General features: G+C 35.4%; 1 long non-coding RNA gene across 12 annotated transcripts; it reads right to left on the bottom strand.

Annotated features, from left to right (window-relative positions):
* Nucleotides 1-2,648: 2,648 nt before the first annotated feature.
* Nucleotides 2,649-9,030, bottom strand: LOC113358076. Of its 12 annotated transcripts, none has more exons than XR_003364183.1 (15): nucleotides 8,580-9,030; nucleotides 8,344-8,383; nucleotides 8,107-8,202; nucleotides 7,831-8,019; nucleotides 7,466-7,588; nucleotides 7,050-7,099; nucleotides 6,872-6,971; nucleotides 6,672-6,770; nucleotides 5,733-6,484; nucleotides 5,485-5,607; nucleotides 5,204-5,359; nucleotides 4,890-4,979; nucleotides 3,757-4,795; nucleotides 3,362-3,523; nucleotides 2,649-3,123 (listed from the first exon to the last, which is right to left on the bottom strand). It is a non-coding gene; the product is annotated as an uncharacterized LOC113358076 (long non-coding RNA). The 12 variants fall into 12 exon arrangements; XR_003364180.1 differs by having other exon boundaries at nucleotides 7,466-7,680; XR_003364184.1 differs by having other exon boundaries at nucleotides 5,733-6,283; nucleotides 6,436-6,484; nucleotides 7,466-8,019.
* Between the last annotated feature and the right edge of the window lie 4,033 nt (nucleotides 9,031-13,063).

Below are 13,063 nucleotides of genomic sequence, written 5' to 3' on the forward strand. Positions count from 1 at the left end.
ATAGTCAAAGGAAGTTTGGACACCAAGAAATTTCCAAAACCGAAAATATTCTCAAGATATGCAATATATTTCCAAATTCGGTTTTCATAATTCCTGGAAATGCTCTGTCCAAATATTGACCGAAATCTCAGTAGAAAATCTCCAATTAGTAAATACACATTACCAATTTTTATTTTCTAAATATATGCATTTTAATTGCTGGAAATTAAAAGCATATAAAACTAAAAACCTTAATTAAAAGATTCTCAATTTATTTTGATCTGGGATTTTCCTTTAGCTATTAAGGAATATCTTTGAACAATAAAAGGTAAGAATTATTGCACGTGTTCAAAATATGTCGACATCTTTAGTTGGTAAATCCTTTTTCATATTTACTATCTTGGAACCGATTTTCCACACTTCCATACGAGTTTAGAATTGGTTCATCTGACTTTCATGAACTATGTGATTGATTATCCTATCAAATCATCAATCATGGGTTTAACGGTTCTACCAAAATAAGTTTCGGTTCTACCTCCATGTGGGTACTAGGATCGGGCACACTAGCTTTCCAAAAATTGGTTGACTAGGTACTAGGATCGGTTACCACATATATATGGTATCTAAATTGTATTCGGCTGCACAAGTCATAGGATCTGTTACCAATCACTAAGAAATTGTTGCACCTCTTACAAGGATCTATTCCCCTACTTGTGATCGGTTGTACCTCTTACTAGGATCGGTTCCCCAATGTCTAGAGTTGGTCATACTAATTATAATATATCGATCATACCATCTCATGTGATTACTTAAGATCGGTTTCACTAATAAAAGTCATACCAATACAAAAGTCAAGCCTTGTGAATAGTTTTACCAAGATACATAAACAAGTTATGAGAAGTTATACTAAACACACATATTGGTAATCCAAATATTTGCAATGAATAACAATACCAATAAGCCTAGCGATTTCCCTTTCGATTCACAAAGCAAGTTTATGAATTGTACTTCCTTTAAACGAATGTAAAATATTGTTTCCTAGGACGAAATCTTCACCCATATTCATACATAATCACAATAGCATTCATAGATTATGTCGATGTCTTATATACGAAGTTCAAAAGTTAGACGTTATACTTCGTATTGTAATTCCTTAATACTATGTCTAACTAGAGTATAATCATTCACAGCTTCGCAGTTATGTTTTCAATATGCACGACTTGAAAAATATGTGAGGAATGAAACAGTTCAAGTCAAATATTACTAACCTCAAGAGGAAAGATGATGTTGTCGTTGTAGCTCTGTACTTCTTCACATTCTTCAAGTTTTCACATAATACTTGTAAGTCTCATATTGTAGTAACTTTCTAGCTAACCTATACGAAGTTGACTCTAGTAAATAATCAAGCGACTCTTTAAATGAGTTTTGATTCGCTAAGATATGACAACCAAACTTGACATACCAACGCTTGGTGGGCTCAATCGAGCAATGCTCTAACATCAGGTTTGGTGTTTAATTATAATTTAAAAATTTATAAGATTATTTGATAAATTCTCTTCTACTTATTGCATCACTACTCTCACTAGGATTCGAGCTAGTTTGGAAGCACTTGCGATCACATTCCCATAACAAAGTTCGAGCTGTGTGGCCTTCTGCACAACCATCCACTTTCCAAAACGTAGCCACTTTTGGGTTTCAGATTGGGCTTGGCAGAGTAACTTTGGTATCCATGGCAATCGTCTTATGACATTAGTACTTGAGATTACTCATTTACAATGAAGGCTTTGGAGATAGAAACATCCCCTTTTACGAAACAACTAGATTTTGTGCACGTGCTACACTCGGTCATTTTTTCTCTTTTAGCCATATTTTTGATTTAGTGTGATGTGTCATTGCCTCGCCCCGTCGTGCATTTTTTATTAGGTGTCGTGGGGTTTTGCCCCACCCCATCACGATACATTTTTGATAAGGTGTGGTTCGGCTTCGGCTTCGCTTTGCCTCGCCCCATCGTGATGCATTTTTAATTTGGTGTTGCACGGTTTCGCCCCTCCCGTCGTGATGCCTTTTTGATTATGTGTGGCTCGGCTTCGGCTTCGCCTTGCCTCGCTCCGTCCCGATGCATTTTTGATTTGCTGTTACCCGGCTTCGCCCGCCCCGTTGCGTATTTTTTATTAGGTGTCGTGGGGCTTCGCCCCTACCCTTTGCGACACGTTTTTGATTAGGTGTGGCTCGGCTTCGCCTCGCCCCGTCTCGACACGTTTTTGATTTGTTGTTGCACGACTTCGCCCCTTCTCGTCGCTATACTATTTTGATTTGGTGTGACTCGGTTAGTTGGTGTGACTCGGCTTCGCCTCGCCCCGTCGTTTGGGGTTTTTTATTCGGTGCGGCTCGTCTTCACTATTTTGTGAAGATGTAAGTCTGTCAATGGGTGAAATCCAGTTCCCTAGAGAAGCACATGACGTATGGTGTAAGGTTTTCAAATATTGAAGAAAAAGAATAGAAAAATAGTTAATAGTGGTATAATTATGACTGGTAGCCTATTGGTTTGGTCCATTGATTAGATTCAGTTCATTCATTACTATCTGATAAACTCCCATCACACAAAAAATAATGCAGATTCTTATGATGTAGAGCCTATTTCACTTCGTATTTGAAGAACTAAACAGATATGTAGAACCTATTAAATAGGGAAACAATGCATAACATTGTAGAACTGGCAGAATAATTGGACTGCAATAGATGAATGATAGTTCCACTGCACAGTGCAAGCATTAAGAAACATGGAATTCTAACATATTGGCTGTCCTAACTAATTGAACTACCTCAGAAAACAGGGAAAAGAACAAACTACTAATGTGTTATTCAAATTTCATAGTGTGTGCATTTCTTAATGAGAAACTGCGCATCAATTCCAAAAACCGCGTGGACATCATCACCGGAATCCATAGTACGCTTTGATCTAGATGGTTGTTCATCGTCAGTAAAAATCCAGGAATCAAAGTACCGAAAGGAGCAACAATGTGATTGAGCAAAGGGATAAACCAGGGGCCGGAAGTCAGGTTCAGAACTGTATGCACAGACAACACTTGTCCAAAACTCAAGAAAATTCATGAACTTCCATTCATACTTCCTCCCAAATGCTTCCTGCATTACATGAGAAAAAAATTCAGTCCAGCAACAGACTTGGCAGATCTAGGACTTCATATTTCTAAGTAACAGACACGCTTTTAAGTTCATCTTTATTGCTCATTAAGGTCCAGAATGAAGCTAGTGATGATGGGATGAGTTTAATTTGATTCTTATGCTAGAACACAGCTCCTTCCCTGCAGAATTTCGATCAACACACGCATAAAAATTTAACCTAACATTTATAGTACCATACTTGTAGCGCATCAGTTCAATCTTCCTTCAACTTGTCAGGGATAACAGTTGGAGGTTCAGAAGCTCGTCCACATTCAACATCCCCCTATGGAAAATCATTGCATGAGGTCTATGTTACTTTTATTATCTACAACACCATCAAAGTCGGCAGTGGTATCTCAACCTTCAATTTGACAACAAAAAAATCATATTATTTGATCAATTTCGCGTACATGTTCAGCCCCAAAAGAATTTCAGTTGGAAAATCATCAATTGCATTGTCCAGAACATATAATTAATAAGTAACCCAAGGGACAATAAACTAAAGTTACTTTAAGCATATGGCCCACTATTATTGCAAGTTAAGAGCAACTGTACATTATGAGCTACAAAATGAGTTTTCCGTTAAGGTCATACCTTTACCAGCTTGATGCTCTTTACGCCTGTATTGAGACCACAACTTAGAAACAGTCTGACTGAAGTCCACTGATCATCAATTAAAGCATTATCCATCTGCACTGAAAGAGTTAGCACATACCTTTCATGGAGATCAAAATATTAAGTGAACAAAAATACAAGTACATCATTTAAATCACCAGCTCAGGCACATAATCCATCCCTTGGATCAACTGGTTTGTCATTCTTCTCCAGATGTCAAGGAGAAGAAAATTTCCTAAATTACTTCTCTTCCCTATCATTGTCTTTGATGACCTTAGTATGGACACCTTCGAATGGATGCTCATCTCAGGTTGTCGAAGTTTCCACCTTTCATCGAAGTTTCCACCTTAACATTTTTGTTCATCTCAGGTTGTCGAAGTTTCCACCTTCTGTTTTTCTTTCCTAAATTTTCATGAACAATACTCCATGGGAAGTGATATTAGGAGTTACGATATCTCTGGAATGGGAGTTTCACATTCCCATGAGAACACACATACATCTAATCAAATTGGCAAACCTGGTAGAAAAACATTTCAACATGAGGCTCGGGGACTTAGTATTCATATAATATGAGAAACCAATAAGCGATGTAATACTGGAAACTCTTATGCACCAGGAAGTCACGCCCAAAACCGAAGTTTCCAGAATCACATAGTATCTTGATTCTCACACTCCAACTCAGTCTCAACCTGAAATTTTGTCGTCGCCTCACATCCTGATCCCGAACACGATGTTGCCATTGATTCAACTTGCCCTTGCAACTACTGCCAACTCTAATGTCCATGAAAAATTAAGAAGTCGGGATTATCAGCAGTAGCCAAGGTAAAAATAACACCAGCAAAAAATGAGTCATAGACCGTAACTGCGAAAACATGAACCAAATCATACAAATCCAAATATAGAAAAGTTTCTTAGTGCCTGCCCACCAAATAGCAGGTGATACAGACTAATAAAATCCTTTACATTCACAGCCTCTAATACGTATATCAAGGCGCCAAAGCAATATTCATCGGAAGAACTGTCAAAAAAGATAATTGAGAATCTCAGTAGTTCATAGATATGCAAAAAAGGAGACAACAATATGCATGGTGCTAAAGAAAAGCGAAAATCACCTGTAAAACCAGTGATACCAAATAAATAGTCAAGAGTGCCTCAATGTTGAACTCCATCGACAATCCAAAATGTATTCGGGCAAAATCCCCCTGAAAGAAAAGATACCATAACATAGTTAGAAAGTGACAGAAGTGCAGGCCATAAGGTTTTATAGTCCTTAAGGCTCTTAAAATAAAAACTTAGAAATTAACATAAAAAATGTTGTTGAAATAGGTGAACATGCCATATAGCTGGGTCTATGACACCACATTTCTCTAAAAGTCCACCCCACAACCATATTCAGAAACGATGTAACACAGTGTGCATTTAATACCTCAATCCACTTTTATGGCTTCCCCAATCTCGACTAATACTTACATCCCCCTCTACTACTTTCTACTCCAACCCCTTTTCAGTGTGGCTTTTAGTAGTTACTGCACAAACTCGTTGCTCAAAGAATCCACCTTCTGCTACTTTCTTATAACACTTCCTGCAAAAGTTGTTGTACAGGAATTTATTTAAATACACAACCAAATTAGTCAGACAACATTAACTTGGTTCACTTTAACAACAACATATTATGAAAAGAAGCTAATATTTGAGGTTTGTGCTTACTGTTGCTCCAGAGAATCGAATTGCTGGTAATCCTTGGTCCCGCTAATGTTTAGCACTGGTGGGGGTTGGGAAATTCTCAGGCTTACCCAGTTAACCATTCGCTTTATTTACAGCCTACTCTAGCTGATGAGTTTGTTTGCAGTCATTTACCATATCATCAGTAAAAGCAGACCATAAAATTGTTGTTGCACACTCCAGAAAAAAAATAAAATCTTGAAAAAGAGTTTGTCGGACTATGAAAGTTATACCTTCATTATGGCTTCTTTTAAATCTATGCTTTCCTGATTATCCAACAACGGTAATTCTCTTTGCGCCCCATGTATTACATCTTAGCTTTCTTTTCAGATTTTCAGAACCAAAGTGACTCAAAACCATGTTCATGTAATGACAGTAAACCTCATTCATGGATTAGTATGGAAGCTAATATGTAATTTGACTTCCCAAATCTAAACATAGAGAAAACCAATATTTTTAGGTACTACATACCAAGTCTACCCTACCATCATTAGAACTGACTTTGCATAAAGCTGAATCAATTTTCTTCTTGGAATCACAGTAAGCATCAACAATTTAAGAAATATAAACGTAAATCATGTGATTCGTATAAAAGAAATTGGGGACCAGGTAGAAGGAATAATTACCTTGTTGGTAATCTATGAAACATGGATGCAGGAAAAGGCTTGTTGGCTATTCCAACATCATTCCACTATCCATCTCATAATCATTTACTGTCTTATTTTCATTTGTTTTCCCTTGCAACGAAGTGAACGAACATATTAAACCCAATTAAGCTTATGGCCTATAAAAGTATATACACATAAAATATAAATAACAATCAGATATCAAACCCCAAGCACCAAGAACTGAACCCATTAAAGTTTTGCGAAATCAGATATCTTTATAATTTTCATGGTTCTATTTTCTTCCTTCTTGAATACTAAGATTCATCACCTTCACTCTCTTGTCGTGCACACTGTCAATTCTTAAACATTCATTATTGCTGGCAATAAAAAATAACAACAAAAAAATCAGTAACAAAAAAAGCTAAACGATATTGAAAACAAAAATCTCAAGGAAATTGAATATAAAAATCTGAAACTTTCAATTGTATCAATACAATTAAGAAAAATGTTGCAATATCAATAATCCAAATAAAACATTTCAGTTTAGGTATATGATATGCTTACTGTTTTTGGCACTTGCAACAATCTGCCGGGACTCTTGTTCTGCACTCAGTAACATTTGTACACTAAAGTATCCATTGCAATTTACTGATGTAATTTTCTCTGAACGGCATAAATGCATGAATCATAAGGAATACATTCTCATACATAAACACTTCAGAAGTAAACCATACATATTGGAAGGTATTGCAATCCTCACTTACAGTGACATCCAGTAAGGTATTTCTAATACCATGGAAAGTATTAGAAACCATGGACTTGTAATGCTTCTCAACCCTATCCAAGCAACAAAAGAAATCGTACCTGCAAAATAAAACAAATGGGTTAGGGTTTATTGATTCAGAGAAACAAAAAGACAGAACGAAAAAGTTTCAGGCTTACCAACTGCAAAAAACGTTCACCTTTTTTACTTTGTATTGAAATCCCCAGACCTAAGAAAACAAACTCAGGTATTGATTAGAAAAAGTGCAATTTTTATATCTTAAATCCGCTCATTAACCACAACCCACCACTTCAAATCAAGCATTCAGGTATATTAGCTAGAAAAATGAAAGAGATGTGAAAGTAGAACCAAAATTAGGGTTTACGTATTTAGTGTTCCTGAGTTTTTTATTTCAGTGTTCAGAATAACTCTAGGACATAACTCCATTGTAAGATAACACATTAAGTTCAATATCAATCTTATTAAATATTTCGTCATTTTCACTCTCTGCATGAATACCCAAGAAATAGAAAAAACGGTAAACATGCAAATACGGATCAAAAAGGGAGTGACATCAAAGAGAAAAGTGACGCACCTCTAGATACACAGGATTTTGCAGTGGCCATGCACATAGAAATCTCAGCAGCGACATACACATGTTAAGGATGCTTGGTTCTCCAAAGATATTAGATGATGCTTAGGGGAAATGCACCATATCCTACACATAGTCCGGCTAAACCTGTTAGGGAACTTATTTAACTGTATCTCCGAGGTTTTTAGATAACCCAAGCAAGTTAATGGTTGTTAGGTCTGCGCATAAAAATCATCTATCAGTTTATATTAGAAGCCCAAAAACCGAATACAACCATCAGTACATATTAGTAGCCCTAAAACAGAACACCACATAATCGAAATGCATTACAAAATTGCAAGAAACGGGAATCGTAGTTTTGACCTTACCAGAAAGCAAGAGACTCACTGCAAGTTAATCCATAAAATCCCAAATCATACTTGACTGCATCAACTATAGATTTAACGGAAAGAAAACTGAACAATAAGTTCAAAAATAAAAGAAAAAACACGAAACTGGTGGAAGCTCGGAATTTATCTCGTCTTCTTTGAATATATCAAAATTAAGAAAACCTAAACCTGCATATTACAATCATCAAAACATAAAGTTAATGGAACAAAAGTATTGCAATAGCATGAGAAAAAAAATCTGTTGAATTTTCATACCTACAGCAGGGGAAGCAACACCCAAATTAATCTTCCATCTCCCTGCTCGGCGAGCTGCAGTAGCATGTAATTTTACCTTCCAACACCCAAGTGAAACTGAAAATTACATTCAAATGAATCAAACAGTTATCTAAAATCAAGATAGAAAACCTAAAAATCAAATGGGATTTAAAAATACAAACAGCCTTAGGAAATGCATGCCAAAATCAAAAAAAAAATAAGTAAGCTTGAACTTACAAATTAGAGAACACCTATATTCAAATTAACTTATCATTACCTACAAAATTAAAATAAGTAGGAAATCAATAACAAAATCAAAACATGCATCCAAACAGAAACCCGAGAAAATAACTAAACTTACGGAACAAACTTAGCACATTCAAATACAATAAGCTTTCATGATCAAATGAATAGTGAGAACCCATATTAAAACCCTAAATAATATAAACGCACAAATGGAAGAGAGAACTTACCATGTTTTTAGGGTTTATTTTTAGGGTTTATAATTGGAACGGGATAAAAGAAAAAACAAAAATTGGTGTTGGACGGTGGACGGTGGAGTTAATGGCGCTACTGCTGGTTATGGTGGTGACATAGTTGGAAAAACCATTAACATTCAAAGCCTTTTCCTTAGAACCCTAAGAAGAGAGAATAAACAAAAGAGTTGTTTTTCTTTTCGTCGTATCATCGTTAGGGATGATTTGTTTTGTAGAGAAGAAAACCTAGGTTTGTTCCTAGTGTTTTTTTTTTTCCTTTTGGTTTTCAGGATGATAAATATAAAAAAAAAACGATGATGAATTAAAACATGGAGAGGAGAGGAAGAAGGTTGCAGAGAGAATAGAAAAAATTAATGATGATTTGTTTGTAGGAAGAAAATCTAGGTTTGTTCCTAGGGTTTTCTTCTTCGGTTTTTCCATGTTTTCGTTTTTTTTTTCACGGATAATAAATAAAAAGAATTATTTATTTTGTGAGAAAAAGCCTTGTTTTTCTCTCCTTTGAGGAAAAGTGAAACAGGATAATTATGTGAGAGGGTTACGGTCATCGTTCAACGTGGAGCCTAAGGAGCTTAGGATTTTAAAGGAATTAGATATGTTCTTTTGATTTTATCTTTTATTTCATTTCGCCTATCATATTAGGTCTCTAGCCATGAGCTCTTGCCCTACAGACCTAATTACCTTCGCAGTTCTTAAAATATAGGCTAAAAAAGAATGGGACAAGCGGCTATACCACCCAAAACTAGGGGTGTCAACGGATCCGGGTTCTCCCGGGTATCACTAGATCCGGACCCTACTTATAAAAGTCGGATTCGGGTCCTAACGGTTCCGGTCCGGTTCCTACACTTGTGACCCAGAACCGGACCCGTTTAAATATCCCGGGTACCTGCTGGTCCCGGGTACCTATTGGGTCTTAAAGAAACTATTAAAAAAACCTCAAAAACTTAATATTTGTCTCTTTTTGGCTTGGATTTAAATAACTTTTATAAAATTTATTATTATTTCTTATTAATGTACTAAATAAAGATTAAATGTAAGAGAAAAATTTAAAACGAGTAAAATATCAAAGCTAAAACTAGCAAAAACATGAATAAAAGTATGAATAAACGGGTACCCGATACCCGCGGGTACCCAACGGGTATTACCCGTTTGGACCCGTTTAGATTCGGGTCCAATCGGGTAATTACCCGTCGGGTCCTAAATTCTAATGGGTCCAACTTTAGGACCCGGAACCGGATCCAAGTTTACGGGATCCGATTCCGATTCCGGGTAAGTACCCATTGACAGCCTTACCCAAAACGACGTGCGATCTATTGTTGTATGCTAACTAGTGTTATAGCAATGTTCTTCCGATTTTAACTACTTGTCATATTGTTTGTATTGATATTTAGTAAAGCAGTGTAAATACATAACAAATGCTTATTAAGTCACGGATTTTAAGGGCTTACAGCGAGGCGTCTCCCTAACCTGATAACTGGTTTCACCTTCCTACCCATACTTATCAACAGACCCATTTTGCATTTCGTGTGTGATTAACTACCGCACTTTGCTTATTCATTTGCGACATTTATTATGGCAAATTAACAGAATATTTATTATAAAAAACTAAAAAACATTAGTAATATGGTAATTAAATTTTAGTCGTTAGATAATTTTTTAATCTCAATCACAATCATTAGTTATGAGAAACAATTATAACCTTAAATTTATCTATTTCAAAAATAAATATGGACTGCTCTTTATCTTACCTAACTCGTCTGACCTTTGTTTTGAGTTCTAGATAAAGAAGAGGTCCATTTTTTAGTGAAGTATTTTTTTTTTTTTTTTTTTTAAACTAATAACGAAGGAGAGCGCTAAGGTTGAATCTGGAATATAGTGATTTAATTGTGCCAGCTTCGAATCCCGCTGATCACCATTTCCTCGACTTCATTTTCCCATTATTTGTTTCTGTTAACGCCTCAGATTTTTCATCCCTCTAACACAAGTTTACCCGACTAAGCCAAAAATTCAATTTCCATGATTTCCAATGGGCTTAAATTACAAAGCTTACTTTACTTTGGTTATCGAGATAATTTACATTTACAACTTTGGGGTTTCTAAAGATTATATGAATCTGATAGCAGTGCGGTGTAAAATGAAAGGTTTGAAAGTGAAACTGGGATGCTTCCAACTAGGAAGTTACCTTGCAAAGGGAGATAACATCTTATTTATTTTGACTCAGTTTATTTGCATTCTTATACCTTGAAATTTCAAATTAGCTCATATGATAATTTGTATGTTTTTATCGGTTGGTTTGTGTTTTTAGTGTAGGCTTATTAATGGAGGGCAAGTTCATTGATCTTCGTCGAAGTCCTAAAATAATCCAGCTAGCACGCGTTCAAGAATTCAATGCAGCATAAAACGTTAAGAACAAGAGATGCTTCGAGCTTTGGCTACAACAATACATAATTCAACAGCAGGAACATAACATGAAGTACAATAGAAAGACAGAAATTCTTATGAGTTCCTGAGAATAAGAGAGCTACTAAAAAATAAATCAAGACGCAGGAGCAAGTTGTAGTACCACGACAATTCCCCACTGAAGTCCCACAACTACAAAATTTTATTTATGTACGGCTTAAAAAAATTGGCTAGTTTGGGGGCCTATGACTACAAGACAAAAATATATATTTGAAAATAAAATGGATAACCCCTTATCCAACTATTTTACTAAGTGGCTAAATTATCCCTGATTAATTAATGTTAATTTGGGTGATTAATTAATATTTAATCACGTTAACCTAGAAATCAATTAATCTTGATTCATCATCAAAACATGATTTTTTATTTATTTATTATTTTTAAAAAACTCAACACATAAGTGCATGAACTAAACCGATTGTAAAATTCAAGAGTTTTTCTCTGATTTTTTTTCCGCTACAATCGGTTTACATGAATGTCCACGTAAACCGATTGCAAATCTGGACATTTAATTTATTCGACTGTTTTGCTCATAACTTCTTCGTCCGATGTCGGAATAACCTCATTCTTTTTGCGTTTAATTCGCAATTTCATGCTCTATAATATAAAGATAAAAATTTCAAGATTTGTGTGAAACTTCAAACATGGTTAATGAATCGGTTGATGTGTGTATTAACATGAACCGATTGTGGTTGATGGTCATCACATCAACCCAAAATCGGTTTATGTACGTAGATGTACCATATCTATCGATTCTGGGGGAACATCATCAACAATCGGTTTATGTTAATGCTTATATCAACCGATTCTGGTTTGGTTTTAGAAAAATTTTGATGAGAAATTTCAGAGATTCATAGTTAAAACGTTGATGAAACCCTCTTAAAAGGAACGAATAAAAGGGATTTAACTCAGTCACTCGAATTTGTTTGTCGCCGAAATACTTTTCAAAAACCAAAAAATAGAGAATTGAATTGTTGTTTATGATTAGGTTTTAGTTTTTGATTTTTATGAATTGGGTTTTAGTTTTTTTATTGAATATTTTTAATAGAAATGATTTAGATTTTAGTATTTGTTTTAGATAGTTGGAATTATTAAGAATGTATAAATGTGATTTAGTATTTTAATACACTTCAGACATCCTTTATCCTTCTCTATTTGGTGGATAAAGAAATTCATAGTCGCCAAATAAATGGCATATGCCGCAAACTAACCAGGAAAAAAAATAAACAATATGTTCACTGGTAATGAAATGAAACATCATCCACATCGCGCGTGCGACTTTGCTAGGGGTGAATAAAAAGTCCGAAACCGCGGATTTCACCCGTATCCGTCTGCAAAATTGCGGGTGAAACCCAATCCGCAAGTTTCATGGGACGGACGTGGGTGGAATTCTGAAATCCGCACTTTTAGTTGTTTGGTTGCGGTTGGACTTTGAATTCGGAGATTTCACCCGCACGACAGTAAGGTTTAAAACAAGAACTCCATTTAACTAAACAACATTGTACATACGCATGGGGAATCTTGCTTTCATTTATCAAAAATTCTGCTGAAACTAGATACGGTTATTGAAAGAGGAATAAGTAGAACCCAAAAACATTACTTCAAAGTTCAAATGCTTGTTTATCCTGAAATTTTTAATAAAGTTATATTTGGACAGGGTTCTGTGCTTCCACTATATAATCATTTCTTCTACCCTAGTTCGTCTACAAAGTTCATAGTTTCAAACTTGGTAGATTTCTTTCTTTCATTGATTAAAAAAATATGCATGCAGAGGTAAAGTGCAGGTGACCAGGGGAGGGTCGATCTTTGACTCTTCAGAGAACTCCCCATTTCCGTTACAAGAGCTCATAAAGTTAATTCATTTGGATTCATATCCTTAAATTATGTTTTGAATGCTTAATTGTGTCTCCAAACTGAATTTTCAAGTGTCTTAAAACTATGTAAGGTTGTTCAACAATTTTGACTACTGAAAAAGGTCATCTGTAAAAGAGGGTTCCATAATT

The sequence above is a fragment of the Papaver somniferum genome, chromosome 3 (assembly GCF_003573695.1).
Source record: "Papaver somniferum cultivar HN1 chromosome 3, ASM357369v1, whole genome shotgun sequence".
NCBI lineage: Eukaryota > Viridiplantae > Streptophyta > Magnoliopsida > Ranunculales > Papaveraceae > Papaver > Papaver somniferum.